This window comes from Gobio gobio (genome assembly GCF_949357685.1).
Source record: "Gobio gobio genome assembly, chromosome: 2".
NCBI classification, from domain to species: Eukaryota; Metazoa; Chordata; class Actinopteri; order Cypriniformes; family Gobionidae; genus Gobio; species Gobio gobio.
This window is the reverse complement of record NC_137098.1, coordinates 67656531-67681501: the sequence shown is the minus strand read 5'-3', so window position 1 is coordinate 67681501 and position 24971 is coordinate 67656531. Positions and strand designations below refer to the sequence as shown.

Here is a 24971-nt window from a genome sequence, read left to right as displayed (position 1 = left end):
GGCTAAGTTGGATCACGTGTGGCGTCTCTCAGCCTGTCGTGTAATGGCAGTGACGTCAGTGCTCGACGTTCAAAGCTTTATGACAGTCAGTTACAGTTTACATTAATCAGTTTGTTGTGGATTAGCATGCTGGTCTTGTGTATAAATGTTCTATATTTGGTGTTATATTACAGGTAAATGTACAGTAGGACTGCATTGTTTGTGATTGACTGTACTTTACTGAACAGAAAAAAAGAGCGTGAATATCTCTATTAGCTGTAAAGTTCACTGCGGGCCGCATTAAACCACATGTAAGAGTGAACTAAAACTTCATTGTAATTTTATACATATTTAATTCATTAACATTATTTGTATTGTTTTACCTTCATTCATTAAAACGCGTTCTATCATTATTATTGCGGGGTATTACCTCCAGCAACTTTAGTTCATTTCAGTTCTGCAGACGGACAATTATGGACAATGATTCCGGTAAGAGAATCAGGCACAGGAGAAGGAAATCCTCTTCAAACTTCTCTTTAATAGCATTTGTCAGGCAGTCAGTGATATCCATTTACAATATTACGATGGTATGAAGTTATGGAAAGTTATGTTGTGGTCTGTAAACAACTAATAAACAATAGGAATACAATATATCTGGGGCCCGTTTCAGAAAGGAGGTTAAGTGGAAACTCTGAGTATGTTAACCCTGAAATTAGGGAAACTCTGGGTTTTCTGTTTCAGAATGGGAGGTATGTCAAACCCGAGAAAGCAGGGTAAGTCAAGCGCGTTTCTAAAAGAGAGGTAACTTATACTCAGAGTCAGTTACCAGGGTCACTTACTCTGTGAACTTAACCTGGTCAGGAGCAGGTTTTCTTTGGTAAACCCAGAGTTTCTTTCAGTCTCCTCCCCCTTTTTAAAGCGCCAGCAGTGTTTAAATACTTAATTCATTCATTCAAACGCCACAAACGCTTTTCTTACTGAGTATTTTGGTCATATTTCATGTACACATATCAAAAAATTATAAATTTTATCTAAATCTATAAAGTAAGCAAAGTTTACTTAAAACAAATTAAATTATCAGCCACTTGACAAAAATACATAGTAAGAATAGCATTTTTACAGTGCAGGAACATTCATTCATTGCTCATATTTCATCATGAGGACACTGTCAAAGTGACACAAATGGCATGTCCTTTTATACAGGATCCTGACGTTCACTTGATAAACCTCTAGAAGGAACATAATAATTAGAATTTCCTTTAGGATTTCCAGTGGTTGGACGCATTGATGACACTCATATTCCCATCATCACACTTTCTGAAAACGGATTATTGTGTGGGATTGAAGGACCACCACAGCTGTTAAATACATTTATTTACATTTTTTATGGTCATATTTATTTCCTACAAATACTTTATTCTTTTTCCTGTTGGGTGTTAATATTCTTCCTCCATCTCCTCTTCATCTGTCAGTGGTGCTGGTGTTTGGCTGGCCTGAGTAGAAGTCAACTGTTTAATGTCATTACCCTAATTAATAAATGTAACAGGTGTGATCAGAGAACATTTCATTATGTGAAAAGAGCATAGACCCTTTTCACATTTCTGGGTTTTCCGAAGCTGAAGTCGTCATAGTCGGGTTAACTTTTATAGCGGTGAATGAGAGAATACATTAAATATATATTTTTTGTGTCCCCATTTGCTCAAATAGCAAAAGAAAAACGTCTCGGTTACGACTGTAACCTTAGTTCCCTGATAGGGAACGAGACGCTGCGTCACCGCTTTGGGAACGCCTCTGCGTGATTGCGTCGTGAAGCACGTATGTCATCAGTCCAATAGAGAGACGGAACGTCATAGGCGGGTGACGTCATAGACCCGGAAGCTATAAAGCACACCGGCAAACACACGCCGTTAGCTTCTGAAGAAGGCCTGAAACAAGGCGCTTGCGGGCATGCGAGGAGTATGGCCGGGTGACGCAGCGTCTCGTTCCCTATCAGGGAACTAAGGTTACAGTCGTAACCGAGACGTTCCCCTTCAAGGGAACTCGAGCTGCGTCACCGCTTTGGGAACGAGAATACCCACGCCCCCATACGAGTCTGGATGCCCGCCTGTAACAACTACGAGGCGAGCACCCGAGACCCCGGAGTAGCAGAAATATCTAGTTCATAGAACCTGACAAAAGTATGCGGCGATGACCACCCCGCCGCATCACACACTTCCTGCAGGGAGGCCCCTGCCAAGAGAGCTTGAGAAGCAGCCATACTCCTAGTGGAGTGGGACCGAACAGCCAAAGGAGAGGGCTGTCCGGCCGCCACATAAGCCAGTGAGATAGCCTCGACTACCCACTTGCTCATCCTCTGCTTTGACACCGGACCCCCACGGGATGGAGGTCCGTAGCAAACAAATAACTGATCAGTTTTCCTCCACAGGGCAGCTCTGTGGACATAGGCGTCTAAAGCGCGAACTGGACAAAGCAGATTTAACCTTTCCTGGTCTGACGTCACAAAGGGAGGAGGACAAAAGGCCTGGAGCACAATAGGTCTCACAGGATTAGTGAGGACCTTAGGAATATACCCGAGCCTCGGAGAGAGAAAGGCCTTAGCCATACCCGGGGCAAACTCCAAGCACGAGGGTGCGACAGAGAGGGCTTGCAAGTCCCCAATTCTTTTAAGAGAAGAAATAGCAAGAAGAAATATAGTTTTGAAAGTGAGAAACTTTTCAGAAATTTCCTCGAGCGGCTCGAAGGGAGCCTCGGAAAGGCCTTGAAGGACGATGGATAAGTCCCAGGCCGGCACCCTGGTGCGTGTCACAGGTCTCAGCCTCAAGGTTCCACGGAGGAAACGAGTTACTAGCAGAGGTGGACAAAGTACACAACTTCATTACTTGAGTAAAAGTAAAAGTACTACTAGTCAAATATTACTCCGTTACAAGTCAAAGTTGTTAAAAACTATTTTTACTTAAGTAAAAGTACATAAGTACTTGCTTTTAAAAATACTTAAGTATCAAAAGTAAATTTCCTTTTTTATGTCGATGCATTATTTTATTATTGTTGCATTGTTGTATAAATGCACGCTATTCCATGGTGGTTTAAGCCAGTTAGTGATGCTCCATACGACCACCTTGAACTAATTTAAATACTTAAAAGTTACAAAGCTTTTTACAAAGCTGCTGTCACTTTAAGGCAGAATGCACAAATCCAACACACTGATACACATCCGATATTCCCCCAACTGTTTACGTTCACTTAAGACATAATCAACTTTGTTTACGTGAATACTTCCCAAAATGAAAATTGACATTTTGTGTGTATTGGTCTGTTTAAGTGCGAAAAACACACAAAAGAAAGCTCTATTCAGTACTCGTGCATCTCAGAGGCACAAAAACCAGACTGAACTGAGCTCCTTCATCATGCTTTTTCAGATTCATCCATATGTCTATGCTTCTCTTTCTCCCAGACATTTACATTTAGCAAAAAAGAAAAAGAAAAAAACCTTTTAAAGAAGAAAAAAAAATCATCCACTGACTTGCAAAGCTGCTACAGAAGCGACTTTTGACTTTGGGCCTTAATAGAAATGTAGTGGAGTAAAAAGTACGATATTTGTCTTTCAAATGTAGTAAAGTTAAAGTAAAAGTTTCCCTAAAAAATAATACTTCAGTAAAGTACAAATACTCAAAAAGTGTACTTAAGTACAGTACTCAAGTAAATGTACTTCGTTACTGTCCACCTCTGGTTACTAGAGGGTGTCGCCCTAAAGAAACTCCACTCAAAGGAGTGTGGTAAGCAGCTATGGCCGCCACGTACACCTTTAGTGTGGAGGGGGCTAACCCAGCAGAGAATCTCTCCTGCAGGAACTCCAGCACCACGCTCGCAGGGCAGTTAACTGGATCCCGCAGGTGATCTCGACACCATAAGGTGAAGAGTCTCCACTTTAGGTAGTACAGTTTCCTCGTAGAAGGAGCTCTGGAGTGTAGAATGGTCTCAACAACCTCAGTTGAGAGACCGGAACTTATGAGCTGGGCCCCCTCAGAGGCCAAGCCCACAGTTTCCACAACTCCGGGCGGGGGTGAACAAAAACTCCGCCCGCCTGAGAGAGAAGGTCCCTCCTGAACGGGATCTCCAGGGGAGAGCCGTCGAGAAGAGACACCAGATCCGAGAACCATACCCGGCCCGGCCAAAACGGGGCTACTAGCAGGAGACGGGCCCCGTCTCGGCGCACTCTCTCTAGAACTCCCGGAAGCAGAGCGATCGGGGGAAAAGAACCACAGATGACAATGAGAGTTCTCGTGAGTGGCGAACAGGTCCACTTGGGCCCTGCCGAACTTCTCCCAAAGGAGCTCCACCACATCGGTGTGGAGTCTCCACTCCCCGGGCCTTGGCCCCTGCCTCGACAGGATATCTGCTTCGATGTTCAACCGCCCAGGAATGTACATAGCCCTGACTGACAGTAGTTTCCCCTGAGCCCAGAGGAGGATAAGGCGCGCCAGCTTGTATAAGCGACGGGACCTCAAACCCCCCTGATGGTTGATGTAGGAGACCACCGATGTGCTGTCTGTGCGTACAAGCACATGATGGCCCCTGAGATGCGGCAGGAAGTGCTTCAGAGCCTGAAACACCGCCAACATTTCCAGGCAATTTATATGCCACGAACGCTGGTGCTCCTGCCACAGACCCTGGGCCGAGGGACCACTCATGGTCGCCCCCCAGCCCGTCAGGGAGGCATCCGTGGTCAGAGAAGTACGCTGACACGGTGCCCCCAGCGACGGGCCCTGGGTCAGGAACCTGGGGTCCTTCCACATAACCAAGGTGCGGAGACACCGCCGCGTTGCCTTGATTACGCGAAAGGGGTTCCCCCTCGGGGAAAAACCCCTGGTCTTGAGCCACCACTGTAGCGGCCTCATGAACAGCAGGCCTGAAGGAATAACATTGGACGCGGCTGCCATCAGACCCAACAGTCTCTGAAACTGCTTCACAGTGAGCGGCTGGTCTAGCTTCACCCCTTTCACAGCTGAGAGGATCGACCCCACGCGAGGCTCCGACAGACGAGCCTGCATAGCGACCGAATCCCAACTCACCCCGAGATAAGTGATCTTCTGCACAGGAGAGAGAACACTCTTCTTGGAGTTGAGCCTCAGCCCCAACCTCCTCATATGCGCGAGAACAACATCTCGATGCTGAACCGCGAGACGCGCTGACTGTGCTAGTATCAGCCAGTCGTCGATGTAATTGAGAATGCGGATCCCCTGCAAACGCAAGGGGACCAGAGCAGCGTCCACACACTTCGTGAACGTGCGGGGTGAAAGGGCTAAACCGAAAGGAAGCACTCGATATTGGTACGCTTCTCCCCTGAAAGCGAACCTCAGGAACTTCCTGTGCTGCGGAAGGATGGAGACATGGAAATATGCATCTTTGAGATCTATCGTGACAAACCAGTCCTCGGACCTGATCTGAGACACGATCTGTTTGAGTGTCAGCATCCTGAACTTGAGCTTTGCTTTTTTTTTCCACGGCTCGGTTCAGGACGCGAAGATCCAAGATGGGGCGCAGCCCACCATCCTTCTTTGGCACTATGAAGTACCGGCTGTAAAAGCCTGACTCCCTGTCCGGGGGGGGGACCCTCTCTATAGCCCCCTTTTGCAGCAGAGTCTGTACTTCTTGAGTCATCACCAGAGCCTGCACCGGGTCCACCACAGTGGAGAGGACCCCTTTGAAGCTGGGGGGACGGCATCTGAACTGAATCGCGTACCCCAACTTTACACATCGCAGGACCCAACGAGATATGTGAGGCAGATTTTCCCACTCTGACACAAAATCTACTAAGGGAACCAGCCTCTCGAGGCTGGCCTCTGATGTACTCTGCACCGCGAGTGCAGTGCCCTGAAGCGGCGAACCGGCAGGGAACGACTGACTCGACGGCATAATTTCCCTCCAAAGAGGGTGCGGGCCATCCTCGAATGACCCGCGGGGCCCCTCCGCGCCCCGGCACTCGGGCGGGGTTGGCGGACTGACCCCGTGAGGGTACCGCGGGCGCTCGGTGCTTACCGCTGTACACGGTACCCGTGCGTCCGCGGTACCCTCACGGGGTCAGTCCGCCAACCCCGCCCGAGTGCCGGGGGGGATCACCCTCACTGTCCTGGGCCCAGAGGCGTCAGGACTTCTTTGACGCAGCCTTCCTCGCCACAATGACTGTCCTCAGATCAGCCCTGGGGTTAGAAGGCTGCGCCTGTGAGCGCCGCGCACCCGACGACCCTTTCTGCGGGGGTGTACGAGTGGCGACACTCACTTTTTGCTGCGCCCTGTGCGAGGAGCTCGTACTCGGCATCTGCTGCTCCCGCCCAGCAGCAGACGAGACCTGGGGCTTACGGGGAAGGAACTGCTTGAGCGCCGCTGCCTGTTTTTTCGCTTCCAGGAACCTGTCGGTAACCGTGGTGACAGCGTCACCGAACAGGCCCTCCGGAGACAGCGGCGCATCAAGCAAAAAGCTCTTGTCCCTTTCCTTAATGTCCGTAAGGTTCAGCCATAAATGCCTCTCCGTGGCCACTAGGGCTGCCATAGAACGGCCGACGCATCGGGCCGTCTCCTTGGTGGCACGGAGAGCGAGATCGGCAGTCGATCGAAGTTCATTTATAGTATCGACTCCGATCTCATGGCTTTCCCACAGGTCCCTTAACAGATCAGCCTGATATGCCTGCACAATGGACATCGTGTGCAGACACGCGGCGGCTTGACCTGCTGCCGAGTATGCTTTGCCCACAAAAGATGATGTCACTTTAAGAGGTTTTGTGGGCAAAGTCGGAGCCTTTACGGTCGACGCAGGCTCGGGTGACAGATGGCTCGCAAGCGTCTGTTCAACCCGAGGCAGCTGACCATAACCGTGTCTCTTACACCCCGCGATATTACTATAAACAGACGTTTGCGGGGTGAAAATGCGTGCAGACACGGGCCGCTTCCAAGACCTCGACACCTCGGTGTGGAGGTCCGGGAAAAACGGCAGACTCCTACGAGGAGGCTGAACAGAGCGCGTGGGGAGAAAGCGCTCGTCGAGTCTGCTTTTTACGGCAGCTCGCTCATGATGTTCATGTGGCCAGTCAATGTGTAGTCTGGCCACCGCTCTGCTCAGCACCTCCATGAGCTCCTCACTTGCAGGGGAATGAAGTGACGAGTCTCCACCCCCTGCATCGATGCTACAGACATCAACCTCCTCGGAGGAAGATAGCTGCAGTATCGCGGCCGCTCCCCGGGCGGGAGAATCCGCAGAGCGGGCTCCCGATCCCAGAGAGACAGCGCTGGATCTGGCGGGTGAAGGAAGAGATAGGGCGGGGCCCGTCTCCATCCCCTCCGTCAGATCCTTTTGCGAACCCCACGACATGAGTCGCCGCTGAGCCTCAGCAGCAGCGGGACCCGTGCCATGGGGAACGTTAACCGGGACGCCCTCCTCGAAGAGCACCCGGCGGGATCGCAGCACGCGAAGAGGCAGAGCCTCACAATGCTCGCAGCCGGCACCCTCGAGTGCCGACTGCGCATGCTGCTCTCCCAAACAAACAACGCACATCGTGTGTGTATCCCCGCTCGTGATGTAGCGTGAGCAGGGAGGAACACACTGTCTGTAACGCTGTTCGCTCGTCATACTTTTTTCTCTCTAAATCAATGTGGTGGGAGTGCAAACGAAACAGGAACAGTCTGAACTCAGACACAACACAAAGACACTTTGGACAGATATTACACAGAGCGCTTGTTGAAGGCAACAGAAGCTAACGGCGTGTGTTTGCCGGTGTGCTTTATAGCTTCCGGGTCTATGACGTCACCCGCCTATGACGTTCCGTCTCTCTATTGGACTGATGACATACGTGCTTCACGACGCAATCACGCAGAGGCGTTCCCAAAGCGGTGACGCAGCTCGAGTTCCCTTGAAGGGGAACTCCACAATAGTGATTTCACAACTTTCAAAAAGAGGGAAAAAATAGAGTGAGTTTGATAACGGAAGTGGAAAGAGAGAAATATAAATGCAGTAGTGGTAACTTGTTTTTTGTAATTTGATGCAAAAGTAATATAATACAAAGTATTAGTTATAAATGTACATACATTAAAACAAAATATATACAAAAAACGTTGAAGGATTTATGATATTGATGACTGTTAAAACACGTCATCACAGTGAAAAGGGTCTATGTGGGAAAAGCTGCTGCACATTGGACACTGAATGATGTTTATTTAAAATGTAAAACCCGTGAACATTTTATGCTTAAAGTCCCTGTAAAGGCAATTCTGAGATTTGTTTCTAAACACATTATAAATGTTAGAAATGTATTGCTGAAACACATTACAAAGACTGTGAACTATGAAGTACTGAATTCAGAAGTTAGACCGATAAACAGTTTTTCACCGTTGCTGTGTTCAGGATTTTCTGGGCGGGGCTAAAACGGTGGCTCGATGATGCACTGGAGCCACCGAGCCTGGCTCCTCCCCTAACACGATCATAACTGGAGCACATTCGCATCAGTTCGATCGCGAGTTACTGTTAGTACTGTTAGTTACTATAGTCAACAACTTACATAACAGCTTACAAAACAAAAACGATGAAGAGGTGGATTAATTTTGTGAACAGCAACCTTGATGGAGAGCTGAGGATCATCACAGACACCTACCTCTGCAGTGACTTTACACCGGTTCGCTTTACAAACTTTCACCGGAGACAACTGGGATTCACTCATAATCCGCTGCAGAACCGACTATCCCCCGCCCAGGCCTTCATCCTCCCGTCCCGCCGACATCTGGTGCATTGTGATCATAGACGCTCGTGATCAGTGAGTGTTGTCTTGTGTTTCTACTGCCGCTTTCCCGCGAGTGGGCGTGGTTTTGGCGCCGACAGCGGACACACCCCCAGCGTTTGAGAGCAGAGAATGCTGCTCATTTTTTCAGGTTTTTAATAAGTTATTTTATGTACTTCCCGGATTTTTTTATGATTCAAATTTGGCTGGGTGGTTAATAACACATTTATCTGTGGTGTGAGGAACTCAGAACACATGTTTAGTTTTGACTTTACAGGGACTTTAAAGCTTTACCTGATTGAATTATGTTTTTATTTTTTATTTTTTGCTGCTGCCACATTCTTTTTTTGCCTTTTGGATACCATGAAAATTAAACTTAATTAAAATAATTAAGAATTAAACTTACATATTGACCCGGAAGTATGGGAACGTCTTTTTGTTGGGTGCTGTTGCCATGGTGAATCGTAATTTCGGAGCTCCATTGATCATGGCTTTTCATAGTTGGAGTGCATGTGCTTAACCCAGAGGCTGTGTTCGAAATCGCCCCCTATACCCTTAAATAGGGCACTATTTGAGTGAACATCCATTTGTAGTGGTGTCCGAAACAATAGTGAACGTTTTTGAGTGCACTCATTCAATCCCACAATGCACCGCAATAACGAGTGTACAGTAGATGTACTCACTGGAGAATATGCTTGTTCGATGCCCGATCGGCGTATGACAGCAAAGTCCCGCAAGAGCATTTCGAGAGCAAACGAGAAACAACTCCTTAAGCTTTTGAATCGTTCTCTCACTCAACCAGGCGGTGTACTCTCAACGCACTGTGAGAGTCGCGTCCGGAATGAATTAACTTCGCCCTGTAGCCTCATTCTCCATTACTCCACTACTCCAAAAACGAGCCAACAAGCTTAAAGTTAACCCTATAACTCTTTACTTGTGTGGCACTGAACTTACTTGGAAAGGGGAATAATAAAGTAACTAATAAGCATTTAATTAAAAAAAAATATTTAATATTTGTATATAGTATAATATATATATATATATATATATAGTATAGTAGGTCTATATATTTCATACTTTATAGTAGGCTACTATTTATATTATGGGCGTCAGAAGCAAAAAAATGTCCGTGGGTCCTTTAAAAGAAACATTTTACTGGAGAAGACGCAATTTACAAAAAATATATTTAAATATATAGGCTTGTTTAAACGTCTGGTTAAGGAAGAGACACCTGCGGAATATACAATCTTCATCAGCAGCAATAGTTTAGGGGTAAGGCGCATGGCCTTAAGATTTGATGCAAATTGATCAGAGGTTCGAATCTGCCTTTTGCCAAACTCGCACTGATAATTTTTTCCATCACATATCAGATCGGAAAGGCATTTATTTTCAATGAATATGAAGAAAAATTTAGAAAAGTGAAAATAAAGCTTCTAACGCGTTAAATCAGTGTTTATCAGGGTATGTAAACAGACGTGCTCAATTAGAGACGATACAAGTGAGTGGGCCCAGTATCATTGGTCTTAAAGAGTCGATGCCATCTCCTGGCGAAACACGGGAATTCATTCAATGCACGTGTGACGGTCTTGCCTGGGCGGTCTTTCTGCTGAGTGGGGCTGCACAATGAGGAAACAACATGGAAATGAGGGATCCAATGCATGGAGAATAAATCAGTTCCACAGCATGTCTCGTTAGTTCTGCTGTATTTAAAACAATTATCTTTTTTTAATCCATTTTAACTCATGAAATATTTTATCTTTGTGATCGTATAGTGGATCATTTTTGAAGCTGAGAAGTTATAATAAACATTTCCAATGAATTAATCACAAATCAACTCAATGAAAACAGAACAATTCAATTAAATTCAATATAAAGGGAAACATCCCCACCTAGCGGTGAACATGCAAAATACATGAATAAAACAATTAATCCATAAAACAACACATTTTACAAACATACCTGCACAATGAGGAAACAACATGGAAATGAGGGATCCAATGCATGGAGAATAAATCAGTTCTACATAAAACATAAGACAATGCACAAATGAATTACGATTGTGCCACGTAATACAAGGTCAAAATAAATCACTATAAAATAACACATTCGACGCCAAACGCATATAAACAGTTCACTGAGGAGTTCATTGAAGGAAAAATTCACAACAGAGCAAGTATTTATGCGTTTTGCACACTTTTAACTGATAATTCTCTGCCTGCTACAAACGTGCAACTTACCCACAGCATGTCTCGTTAGTTCTGCTGTGGGCGGTCCTCATTCCACACGCTACGTGCCATCACGCATGCCTACAGATGGCGCTGTCCCCATTTATGCATTATTTAACCATTTACACTCCGTTACATGCACCCCCCTTAAATTATGCTAAACTGGGGAAGCGCCTGTACCGAAAACTTAATACAAGAACCAGAAAAGGGAAAGAGAAAAAAAAAAAATAATGTGTGAAACTCCTTGACACACTGTAATGTAAATATCAATTACAAAATTCCTCCATAGGAAGTATGCAAGTATGGACCGGTACCAAAATCCAGACCTAACATAGACTAAAGAGATGCCCTAAACACCTCTCTTCGCGTACACAATTCAAGGATTGAAATGACTTAAATGACAAAATCTCCACTCAAAACAAAGTCCAACTCATAATTTACCCATGAAAAAGGCTTTTCACCACATCAAAAAGAGAAATCACTGGTGGTGACGAATCATGCACAAACTGACTATTCATCTCACAAATCAATCTTTGTGGAGGTTTAATGGCCCTACCAGCCCTAGACCTAATTGTGCCTGTCTGAAAGTGATCTGGTTGATTGCAAATTACAGGGTCAACTGTATCCGGAACAGGGTTATTGACTACATGTGAAAGTGGAAAAACTGGCGTTGTCAAGGAGTGCTGAGAGGAACTCTGATCTATCTCATCGTCAGGAGGTAGTCCTTTATCTAACAACTGCGGAATGTCACTTCCCAATTCAATGTGTACAGAGCTGTTACAGGTATCAGAGTCTGCCTCCGAATTGGAATTCTGCACATCCAAAGAACACTGAACTCTGGACAAAGCAACTAAGTCACTCTCATTATCAGGGCTGTCGTGCTGATCTGACTGCATAACCCAGTGAGCTGTTCTTACATCACTCTCAGGAAGATCAGGTAAGTCTGCAGTTGAATCACTTGAATGAGACTTAGATGGTAAATCAACTTCATCTTTGTACAAAAAGTTAACAGGGAGTAAGAGATTCCTGTGCACAATCTTTTCTCTGCCTGTTTCAGTGTCTCTTATATGATAGACATTGATGGGCGATCTCACTGACATCACTTCATAGAGGTTGGACTCCCACTTGTCTGCAATTTTCCGTTTGCCACGCTCACCACGATTCGCCAGAAGGACTCTGTCGCCCATGGTCAAAGGTGATCCCTTTACTTTGCGATTATAGATCCTTGCATGCCGGGCTTGCTCAGTTGAACTGTGCTTCTGTGCAATTTTTGCAGCTTCACCAAGGTCACATTTAAGCTTGGATACGAAATCTGAATACTTCACAACAGCATCATCCCTCAGGACATGTTGGAACATCACATCAATTGGAAGACGCGGAACTCTCCCGAACATCAGATAGAAAGGCGCAAAGCCTGTGGTCTCGTGAACGGTGCAGTTATAACAGAATGTCAGCATCTGCAAAGACTGTGGCCACTTGGCTTTGGACTGGGGAGGCAAGGCTCTTATCATGTTCCCTAAGGTTCTGTTGAAGCGTTCAGTGATCCCATTTCCCATTGGGTGGTAAGGAGTGGTGTGTGATTTATTGACACCCGCCATATTAAGCAATTCCTTCATCAGTTTGCTCTCAAAACTTGGACCTTGATCGGAATGCACACGTCTAGGGAATCCATAAATGCAGAAGAGACCATTCCATAAATGATGAGCAACCTGCTTTGCAGACTGGTTCTTACAGGGAAAGGCGTAGGCTAATTTGGTGAAATGGTCTGTTGCTACCAAGACATCCACACTCTTATCACCCTGCTCTGCTGTCCAGAAATCAATGCAGATGAGTTCCATCGGCTCAGAGGTGCGTATGTTCTCAAGGGGAGCACGATCTTTCGGTTCAGGTGTCTTGCCTACAATGCATCGCATGCAGTTCCTCACATAAGTCGCTATGTCGTGTTCCATGCCTGTCCAAAAGAATCGTTGTCTGGCCAATGACAGAGTCCTGGAGCGCCCTTGATGACCAGCTGTATCATGCAAACCATGAAGCACTTGTGGTTTTAAAGCATCCGGGACAATGAATTGATGCAACTTTTTGTTCATTTGATTGTCTCTTTTGACTTTGAAAAGTATGCCGTCTCTGATGGTAAGTTTAGTCCAATGCTTAAGAAGTCTCAGTACAGTACGAGGCTCACTAGCACGTTCACGCTTGTCAGGACGTCGGTGCCTCTGAACATAAAAGAGTGCTCTACTCACAGCTGTATCCTGTTCTTGTGCGGCTGAAAGTGTGCTTGCATTGAGTGCAGCAGTCTGGTCCACATCAAGGAAGGGCGGAATGGATTCAACGCCCATGAATTGTCCTACACCACCAGAACAATGTGCGCCTAATACTGCAGCTACATCCTTTGAACTCAAAGCATCTGTAGACACCTGACATCGACTGCCAACTCCAGCTGCACCAGAAGAATCATCAGCAAGACTCAGTACTTGACAGTTAGTGGTAAGTCGGAAGGAATCTTGGACGACTTGATCTACAACTCCATCAACCTGATTAAGCAAAGACTGGTAAGGTTCTGTGACGAGTCGATGACTTACACTGGACTGGACAAAAGGTTCTCTGCTCAACGCGTCTGCGACTATGTTTTTAGAACCGGGTACATATCTCAGGTCGAAGCTGAAGGAGGCTAGCTTAGCAACCCAGCGTTGCTCGCAAGCGTCAAGTCTCGGCTTGGTGAGTATGTAGGTGAGGGGATTGTTATCCGTCCAAGCTGTAAAATTACGCCCCTTTAACCAATAATGGAACTTGTCGCAAATCGCCCACTTAAGTGCGAGGAATTCCAGCCTGTGAGCTGGGTAATTCATCTGAGAACGCGACAGCGTCTTGCTAGCAAATGCCACCGGCCGGGCCATAGTGCTACCCTCCGGGATCTGGGAAAGAACAGCACCCAATCCATCGAACGAGGCATCTACAGCCAGTATGAAGTCACGTTCAAAGTCCGGGTGTGCTAGCGTTACACTTGTGAGAAGGTCTTCCTTCAAAGTGTCAAATGCTTTCTGGCATTTGTCCGTCCAATCTGTTGGTAAGAGCTTAATGCATACAGCCTTTGACGCGAGTTTCCTCCTTCTGCCTCTGGAGCCCTTTGTGCCTGTCTTTGAGAGAAGATCGAACAAGGGTTTGGCTTTAGCAGAGCATCTCTCTATAAAATGTTGGTAGTATAATACCATACCTAAGAACGATCTGATTTTCTTGTGGCATGGAGTGATTCCATCAGAGTCCATTAAGTCCACTGCTTGAACATCTGTAATGGTCTTTACTTTCTCAGAGTCTGTCTTGACACCATCTTCACAAATGACATGTCCAAGAAACTTTACTGACTTTCTCAAGAAATGGCATTTTTTAGGGGAAAGTTTGAGATTGTGGGCCTTGAGTCTTGAGAACACCATCTCCAGCCTGTCAAGTGCAACCTGCTCATTGGGAGCAAAGACCATGAGATCATCAAGATAGCACAGTAAACTTGTGAAGTTCTTGTCACCAAAGATTGACATCATCATGCGCATGAATGTAGCTGGACTATTGCAGAGGCCCTGCGGCATCCTGTTATATTCATGCAGTCCAAATGGCGACGAGAAAGCAGTATATTTCCTATCGTCCTTGTGTAACGGAACATTGTAGAAACCTGAGGTAAGGTCCATAGTGGAGAAGAAGGAATTCCCCCCAAGAGCAGCTAAGGCGTCTGACTGGTGTGGCAGAGGATGGGCGTCTTTCACAGTTCTGGCGTTCAACCATCGAAAGTCGGTACAGATCCTCAGATCACCGTTCTTTTTCCACACCAGGACAAGAGGAGAAGCATACTCACTATTTGATTTTCTGATAATACCCTTCTCTTCCATTTCATCCAGCGCTACTCTCAGCTTCTCATAATGACTTGGAGGTACACGGCGGTAGGGGAGACGAAAGGGTTTGTCGTCCACTAGGCGGATCCGATGTACAAAATCTTTGGCTTCACCACAGTCCATCTTGTTCCTTGAAAATATGGACTCATATTTCACAATGAGACAAAGTAATTCACTTTTCCATGCTGAAGACACTTCACACGCTGTCAGATCCAGGTCTTTCAAACCTAAGTCGTTCAAGATACGAACCATCTCATCCTCAGATTCCCGAGAAGCTTCCTCATGTTGAAAGTGTTGAACTTGAGACTTAATATGGTTACTCTCTGGAAGATCTTCCACTGCGATGCATGGAGAAACGTCTGCGATCTTTGCATTTCTTCTTAGTGTCAACACATTGTTCGTAGGATTTATAACTTTCACAGGCACCCATCCGTCGCCCCATAAAGGTGTAATGACTCGGCCTACCATGATCTGTTTTGGGCCACATTTGGATTGTGTGGGTTCCACAAGCACAGTACTTCCCACAGACATCACGGCATTGGCAGGGAGCTTGCCCCAAACAAGATGTTCACTCTGAGGTTGAAGTGTCACACAGTGCTTGAGCTTAACAGTACCTACTTTTTCAGGTGCATGATCACCTCTCCATCTCTGTGTGTTGGACAGCAAAGAAATTAACTCTAAACTCTCGCTCTCTCCATTACCACTTGGAAGTAAAATCAATTTCCAGTAGTCATCTGTATTCTTCAGGAGAGTCAGTAGGCTTTTGATGGCATTACTGCCCAAGATCATCTCATCTGTCTGGCCTGGAACGATCAGCACAGGTATTATCATTTTACATCCATAAACACAGACAGGCAGATCATACATTGCAGTTGGTGTGACTCGATGACCACCACATCCAATAATCACAACATCATCAGCAGAACACTTTGTCAGTGTGGAAGCACTTGCCAACAAACTAGCTTCAGCAGCCTCGCTGAGAGTACAAGCCATTGAACCACTGTCGAGTAATGCAGTGAAAGACGGGCCATTTTCCACAGCTACAGTTGTGTAAAACAATGAATCGGCTCTGGGGACTCGTTGTATTCCTTGAAAGACAGCAGTTTTATCAGGAGAGACACTGGGTTTGTGTTGCTCATATACAGACTCATAATCTTGTGTGTCAAAGATGGGAGGGTTATCAATCTGGTCTGTACTAACCTCCCTTACGCACAGACCTGCTAGTTTTCCTGATCAGGCTGAGGCGATTGTCTTCTCCACCTAGGACAGAAACGTCTGGAATGACCTGGTGACTGACAATGGAAACACAATCGGTGCTCACGACAATGCGTTAAGGCAGAATGAGCAGCATCTTTGCAGATAGCACACGGCAAAGCATCAAAACCTTCAATCCTAGGGAGACTCCTATAAGGCTGGCGTTTTGGATGAGACTGAGGTCTGTTAGTGTTGGTCAGCAGGACTTTTTCAAGCATGTCAATGACCTTTTCAAGAGCAGAGAAATCTGTACTTTTCTGTTGTTGTTCGCACACCATGGGAGCGGGCACTGGAACTGTATTAAAATCAATCTTATTGACTGAAATTCTTTCATTTTGGCTGCGATGCACTGTACTGTTGGCTCTGAAAGATAAATCAGACTGATAATCGTTAAGTACAGCCTGTACTTCATGTGCTGACCACTTGTCAATCGGTTTGGATCTGAAGGTTAGGGCTAAGTCTTTACTCGGGCAGTGTCTGATAAACATGTGGACCACTTCCACACTGGGCTTGTCAAGCGTTTTACCTTGCTCTCGCAGACATTCAGAAGCAACATCCGCTGCCTTGTTGAGTCTCAGCCAGTAGTCGTAGGGATTCTCATCTTCCTCAGGCAAGGTAGTGTAAAAATCAGCAAGCGGGACAGGTGAGTAATGATTACAACTGAAATGTTTGCGCAGTAGGCTATAGACAGAATTTGGGCAGACAGTGGTGGCAGAATCACAGTTCCTGATCCAGAATTTGACTACATCTTTTGCTTTACCACGCAGGTGCACAAGGATTTCCTCCACATGTTCATCAGCATTCATGTTGCTCTTTTTAACAAATGTCCTCATCAGATCTTTCCATTCCTCAATTTCAATTGTGTCAGAACTATCCCCTCTGAATGAAGGTGGCTCTTTGACTTTTCTGTGCTGAATTACTTGGTTTTGTGACAGATTCACCATGCCGGAAGGGCTACTAGCCTTAGAATCGTCAGAGCGTTGTCTATTTGGCAGACCAGTGTCCAAGCTATAAGGGCTAAGATGAGACATAATGTTGTCTGCTAACTGTTGACCAATCTGATGGACAATTGAACTCATTTGCCCTAACATATCAGGCACACCTTGTTCAGCATTAGGTGTTGATGTGCAAGCCCCTGAAAACTTATGACTGACATTTGAATGCATGTCTGCTGCATCATATTCTCTTACAGGGCACACCCTTCTCATAATGTCACGTCTACTATCACTATTGCCATTATTGGGGCTGTCCATTGAAAAGGGAATTGGAACACCTAAAACCCCTCTGCCTCTGCCCACTGGACTAGGAGTGAATTGGTTTGGCAAATGTCTATTGCTGTTACTCATTATGGGCAAATAAGATGTGCTGCAAGTTCACACACATACATACAGACATAAACCCAAAATCAATGATCAGTGCAAAAAGTCCTATAAATTGAAAAAGGATAAAGCGAATGAGTCCCTTGATCGCGAAAGGCTGTGGACCAAAGACGAACTGTCCAACTGATGAAAGATGCTTCCAATCCTTATGTAGCAGCACAGCGATTTCTATCAACTTGCTTGAAGACGCGGCCCATAGCAACACAGCGACATCACAACTTCACGGCACCAATGTGACGGTCTTGCCTGGGCGGTCTTTCTGCTGAGTGGGGCTGCACAATGAGGAAACAACATGGAAATGAGGGATCCAATGCATGGAGAATAAATCAGTTCCACAGCATGTCTCGTTAGTTCTGCTGTTTATTTAAAACAATTATCTTTTTTTAATCCATTTTAACTCATGAAATATTTTATCTTTGTGATCGTATAGTGGATCATTTTTGAAGCTGAGAAGTTATAATAAACATTTCCAATGAATTAATCACAAATCAACTCAATGAAAACAGAACAATTCAATTAAATTCAATATAAAGGGAAACATCCCCACCTAGCGGTGAACATGCAAAATACATGAATAAAACAATTAATCCATAAAACAACACATTTTACAAACATACCTGCACAATGAGGAAACAACATGGAAATGAGGGATCCAATGCATGGAGAATAAATCAGTTCTACATAAAACATAAGACAATGCACAAATGAATTACGATTGTGCCACGTAATACAAGGTCAAAATAAATCACTATAAAATAACACATTCGACGCCAAACGCATATAAACAGTTCACTGAGGAGTTCATTGAAGGAAAAATTCACAACAGAGCAAGTATTTATGCGTTTTGCACACTTTTAACTGATAATTCTCTGCCTGCTACAAACGTGCAACTTACCCACAGCATGTCTCGTTAGTTCTGCTGTGGGCGGTCCTCATTCCACACGCTACGTGCCATCACGCATGCCTACAGATGGCGCTGTCCCCATTTATGCATTATTTAACCATTTACACTCCGTTACACACGGCTGATTAAAAACATCATTAATTATTAGATTAAACAGAATAGGACTGCTAACATTTCCTTGAGGTGTTCCATTCCAGACAATTCAGACCCCACCCTAACTTGTATAGTTATTTTAAACAAGAAATTATTGATCCAATTATACATTCTTCCTTTTATTTCCATTCTTTCTAATTTTATTAAAAGTCCCTCTTTCCCCATCATGTCGTAAGCTTTTTCAACATCGAATGCTCCTACTAACACTTCCTTGTTTACTTGTGCCTTTCTTATTTCAGCTTCCAAACAGAGCACAGAGTCCATTGGGTTTCGCCCTTTGCCATGGTGAAAATTTTTTTTTTCTTCTCAATGATATACACCAATCTGTTCATTACCATACGCTCCATTATTGTGCAAAGGTTAATGCAATGGGCCTGTAATTATTTGGTTGTGTATGCTCCTCGCCTGGCTTTGCAATTGGCACTATAACACCATGCTTCCAGTCAGCTGGTAACTTCCCTGACTCCCACTTCTTATTAAAGAGACTTAAAATTATCCTTAATGATGTCTCTGAGATATGATTTACTCATCTCATGACAAATATCATCTCTTCCTGGTGAAGTTTGTTTAACCCTGGCAAGCGCTTTAAACTCTGAAACTAAAGTACATCCAGATGGTCCTTTTCCTTCCAATAATCGAGGGTTCTTCCTCAGGATATGTTCCCTATACCTCCTCATTTCATCTGACAAATTTGAACTACTATGCACTTTAGTAAATGTTTCTGCTAGTGCCTCCGCTTTTTCGCTGTCTTATACTACTTGTTTATCATTATATACTAAGACAGGAAGGCTACTATTTCTTTGCTTTCCTCCCATTTTCTTTATCATACTCCAAACTTAAATGAATTTCAATACCTTCCCCAATATTATTGCAAAATTCCCATCAATAATTTCTCTTAGATGTCCGTATTACTCTCCTCACTATGGCCTGTGCTTTTTTATAGTTAATAAAATCATTAAAATTAAATCTTCTTACTCTCTTAAGTGCTTTATTCCTTTTACTAATTGCCTCACTACACTCCTCATTCCACCATGGGACGGCATTCTTCCTGATACCAGCCTTCTTCTTACCTATTACTTCTACTGTTATGACATAACTCCTTAAATTTGTCCCAATTGGCTGATTTAAATTTCCATCTTGGCATTCTTTCCACCATAATTTGTGCTATATCTAAACTGATTGTACTGCTGATAGGGAAATTATCACTACCAACTGAACTTTGATTTAATACTTTCCAATCACATTTTCCAGCTAAACATTCAGAGACTAGAGTTAAATCTAGCATTGAATATTTTCCTTGTGACAAATCAACTCTTGTATAGCTTCCATCATTGATACACACTAATCCTCCCCAATCTAGCATGTCTTCTATGATCAATCCATTATTATCTGTATTTGTACTCCCCCATAATGTGCTGTGTAAAATCACCACACCACTTTGTTACTTCCATTTCCTCCAATATTTTCTAGCTTATCCTTGCTTAACCTGTCACATGGATTGTAAAAGTGAATTATTCTAAGGCCATGTCCACACGAAGCCAGAACTTTCCCTATCCAATCTTTTTTTTTCCTCGTTTCAAGAAATATCTGCGTACACACGAGAGCATGAAAACGGCTCAAAACGATGTAGTATACATGCCAGGCCAGTATGTGGCACTGTAATTCTGCCACAGAAATACACTAAAAACGGAGAAGAAGAGTTGTGGCTAGAAGGGGTACGGCAACAGTCGGAGGTGAGGTAAAATCTCACAATAAAATAACAATAAATAAATTTGCTACTTACCAGATGTGTTTTATTATAATAATGCAAATACAGTAATTAAACAAAGCAGTATTGATGTGCGCATGCCCAGTGCCCGTAGTTTTATTCCTTCAAGTCTTCCCCGCGCAGGACGTGGTGTGATGACATCACCGTTTCACAAAATATACGGATTGGCTGTACACACGAAACCGCAAGGGTGTTGTTTTCAGATTTATCCACTTTAGGACCCGGTTTCAAAAAATAGCGGTTTCAGTCTCCCAAAACGCCGGATCCGTGTGGACGAAACTCCAATACAATAAAAAATGTATACGTATACAGTGACACGCGTCTCCGTGTGGACGGGCCCTAATTCTCTGAACACCTTCCCATATTTCCACCACTACAACCTTTTGCTCCCCATTTACCTCAACTTTTCTATACCCAATATCTTATTTAAAGGGGTGGTAAAACACATTGTTTTGAAGGCTTGATTGTGTTTGTGGGGTGCCCTGTAACATGTGTTCATGCTTCGTTTTAAAAAAAAAATCATTATTTTTCATATATTTGACCTTTATTCTACACTGCTCTGTCCCTCCTTGTAAAACGGTCTGATGCTTTCCGGGTTGTATGAAGCCAGTCCCTCAAAAATACGCAGTGGGCTCTGATTGGTTAGCTGGCCCAGTGTGTTGTGATTCGCTAACCGCAGTGCACGTTTGTCGGAAACGTCACGCCCCTTACCTTTACCGGTAGACTGTGCTTTGGTCAGTATTAGAAACAATGGCGTCAATAAAACCATACCAATCTGAGCCCGAATCAGACCCAGAACATTTTAGTGAAGATGATCGAGCAGAACCTGTTAATTCCTCAAGAGTAAAGACTGCGGGTCTATAGTGATCGCTACAGAATGGCACTGTTACTTTTGTATTTTTAGAACGATTATAGCCAAATATCTGTCGCAAGAACTATTAACCCAAAACACTAAACACTGGCTTTACTAGTAAGTTAGCCAAATCACACACAGAACCATGTTTAGCATGCCTGTAGATAAACAACACATAAAAGCTCTAATCAAAGAATCATTTACACTAATGCCAAGTTCGCTGTTGAGATTTTAACGTTAGTGTTTGTAACGTTAGGTGTTTGTCCGGATAACGTTAAGTATGAATGAGCATTTAACAGACTGGTTTGCAGAACAGCGCTGTCATCTGTTTACTTCCTTGCTACAATATACAACCTATTACAGGAAAACAAAAAAAATAAATCAGACTTACAGGTTGTGGCTCGTAAACAGCTTCTGTTTGTAAATCCAGCTTTCAGGACAAGCCGTTGTGCATATCCGGCATTGAACTCGCGAACATTGTGGAAGTTTTCCTCCGTGAAATGTGCTGCGGGAGCCCCGCACGCGCCTGTTCCCTTCTGTCTCATACACACGTGCATATAACATGCTGTATGTTAAATGCTCTGCAACGCACCCCTGTCCCTATGAAGGCTGAACAAAGCAAGTAACCCAGACCTGCAATCCGGATAAACATAACAGCATTTCCTCGGCATCGCGGCAACAACACTCCAGCCTAACTATACCACAACAGCGCCGCGATACAAAATGGCGCCCCCGACCCCCCTATTTAATATTCTCGGAGGAGGGGTTTATGTAAATATTGAGCCTGGTGATGTCACCAACCCTGGAGGAATGTGTGTCGTCGCCTACTGGCCGTTTGCTGTAGTTCTTAGAAATGGATTTCTTTAAAAGCAAATATCTCCCTTTGCTTTAAACTTTGAACGTTGTAACTTTGCAGATGTTGTTTACCCAGATAGCCACTGGACGCTGTAACGGAACAGGGCCGCAACCGCAAAACGATAGAGCCGGGTCTGGCCCGCATCCGCCTCACGGACTCGTTCCTGAGTCCAAATGCACATCGGGCCGAAGCCGTTTCTGGTCTGTTTTTAGGGGTTGTTGCGGATATGTGCCAGCACCGATCCAGCACCGCCTGATCATCCCGTTACAGATGCGTAACGAGTGCGTGAAACGATTCCGCCTGCCTGAGCTGTGCCGGATGTGTTACGATTCCGCTTAAATCACCACTGGATTGTTCTTTTGCCTTATTTTCGGCATTTTTGTCAGTTAGGGTATCATAGTAATCTATGCTACCAAGGCATAGGCCTACATTTTTCACAAAACATTTTCAGCCTTGGCTATAAATAAAAAGCTTGACTTGACTTGATAAAGGCTAGTTTCAGTTGAAGCAATGCGTAGGCCTATAGGCTATAGCTGAAATAAATAGTTTTAATGATTAAAATGCATACTAAAACAACGTGAACAAAGTTAAGAAAAAAAAAATTAATGACCACAAATTCATAGATTTAATTATAAAAAACGAACAACAAAGTCATGAACATTGTCAACAATTAACACAGAACACAGTCAACAACAAACACAGAATAAATGGATACAAAAAATGCACAGGCTATTAACACAACGTAAAAAAAAACATGCACTTAAACAAAATCACTAGGTGCTAGCTGTGGCAGCTGTTGCTGTTGCTGCTCCTGCTGCTGACGCGTCAGTCTCTTCTGGCGCCCTCTTCTCCTGTCCGCCGAAAGGGCAAACCACCTTATAGCATGCCTCCATATTTCAGCTTCTGTTGCAGTTGCTGTCAGTGCGCATTTGCGCACTGCACCTGGAAAACAGCATTACTGATTAGGTTGAATGAGAAATTTGGATCAGTGCTAGGCCTACATGACGACAAAACAGGCAGACGTAGCTATATTGCATTTGCTCAAAATGTAGATAGGCCCATCCTTCTAATTCGGCCTACTTCTATAACGGTTTGTGCATTAGTTGATGGAGCTGTAATAAAATAATAGCCTAATTATAAAAAAAATGGTCATGTAAAACTGAATAAGACAAATGAACTATATCCAGGGGCGTAGCCATCTTTTCAGAAGTGAGGGGGACAGAAATGTCAGGTGTAATACCATTTTTTTCAGACCTTTTTGTCTAATTGACAGATTTAATTGATCTCATCTCTTGCTTTTAATTCAGTAAGATATCAAAAACACTGCTGAACAATAACCACTAATATCTATAATGTTTTCCCTATATGTTATGCCAATTTTATGATTGGTTTATGTACTACAAACACTTGTGCATTAAGTCCCCATGGATTTTATGCTTTGTAAAAAAAATATAACTGAATAAGGCAGAATATATACAGTACCTATCAAAAGTTTGGAAACATTACAATTGTTCAATGTTTTTGAAAGAAGTCTTCTGCTCACCAAGGCTGCATTTATTAAATAAAAAATGCAGTAAAAAAGTAATACAGTGAAATATTATCCCAATGTAAAGCAGCTGTTATCTATGTGAATATACTGTATATAGTAAAAAAAAAAAAATCTTTGTAATTTATTCCTGTGATCAAAGCTGAATTTATCATCATTACTCCAGTCTTCAGTGTCACATGATCTTTCAGAAATCATTCTAATATGTTAATTTGATGCTCAAGAAACATTTATGATTATTATCAATGTTGAAAACAGTTGTGCTGCTTAATTTTTGTGGAAATCATGAAACTATTCAAACATGTTCCATGACATTATTTTTTTCAAACCGTATCTGAAAACTGAAATACTGTAATACTGTAAATATTACAGAGAATACTTGTAAACCAAAATACAGTAAAATCTAGATTAGATTAGATTCAACTTTATTGTCATTACACAAGTACAAGTACAAGGCAACGAAATGCAGTTTAGGTCTAACCAGAAGTGCAATAGCAGCAAGTGCAGGATATACAATGGTTGCGTAAGTGCAGGACATAAAAATGTTCTGAATATATATAAATATGTATAAGTAGAGAGATGGTTATTACTATAAGTAGAACTGAATTTACAGATGAATATATACAGTGAATAAATATACAGATGGCTATTACTATAAACAGAATTTACAGGTGAATATGTACTAGAATAATATACAGATGGCTATTACTATAAACAGAATTTACAGGTGAATATGTACTATGAATATAATATACAGATGGCTATTACTATAAACAGAATTTACAGGTGACTATGTACTATGAATAAATATACAGACGGTTATTACTTGAACAGAATTTTACAGTTAGAGGTATACAATAATATGTTAGGCTAATATGAGGAATATAGCAGTGGATTAAGTTAGTACAATAAATTATGGACAGAGCTATCCGAAAGAAAGTGTAAAAGTGCAGTGGAAAGTGGTTGCATATTCCAGTTAGAAGTACGGTGCAAAATGCAAATGTAAACATTGTTACTGTAAATACAGTCGGCAGTGCAAATGAGCATAATCCAGTTACGGTATGGTGGTGCAGAATGCATAAGTAAACAGTTGTTACTGTAATAAACAGTCGGTAGTGCAAATAACAAAGTGAATGTAGGTGTGAGGTAGGAGAGTTCGCAGTTTATGAGGGAAGTGGATCAACGGGGGTTTGAGTTCAATAAAGAGACAGCTCTGGGGAAAAAACTGTTCTTTAGTCTGCTGGTCCTGGTCCGGTGGATCCTGAAACGCCTGCCGGAGGGCAGGAGAGAAAACAGTCTGTGGGCTGGGTGAGAGGAGTCCTTGAGGATGCTGCGAGCTCGATGCAGGCAGCGTTTCCTCTGGATGTGCTCGATGGCAGGCAGTGGAGTTCCTGTGATGCGCTGGGCAGTTTTC

At 43.8% G+C, this 24971-nt stretch overlaps 2 protein-coding genes across 3 annotated transcripts in view; one reads left to right on the top strand and one right to left on the bottom strand.

Annotated features, from left to right (window-relative positions):
* Positions 1–24971, bottom strand: part of LOC307120608 (histone H3.2) — a gene marked incomplete at its 3' end in the record, with an annotated part of 447270 nt that overhangs the window by 54536 nt on the left and 367763 nt on the right. The window lies entirely within an intron of this gene.
* Positions 1–24971, top strand: part of LOC307120113 (Fc receptor-like protein 5) — a 315523-nt gene that overhangs the window by 29217 nt on the left and 261335 nt on the right. The window lies entirely within an intron of this gene.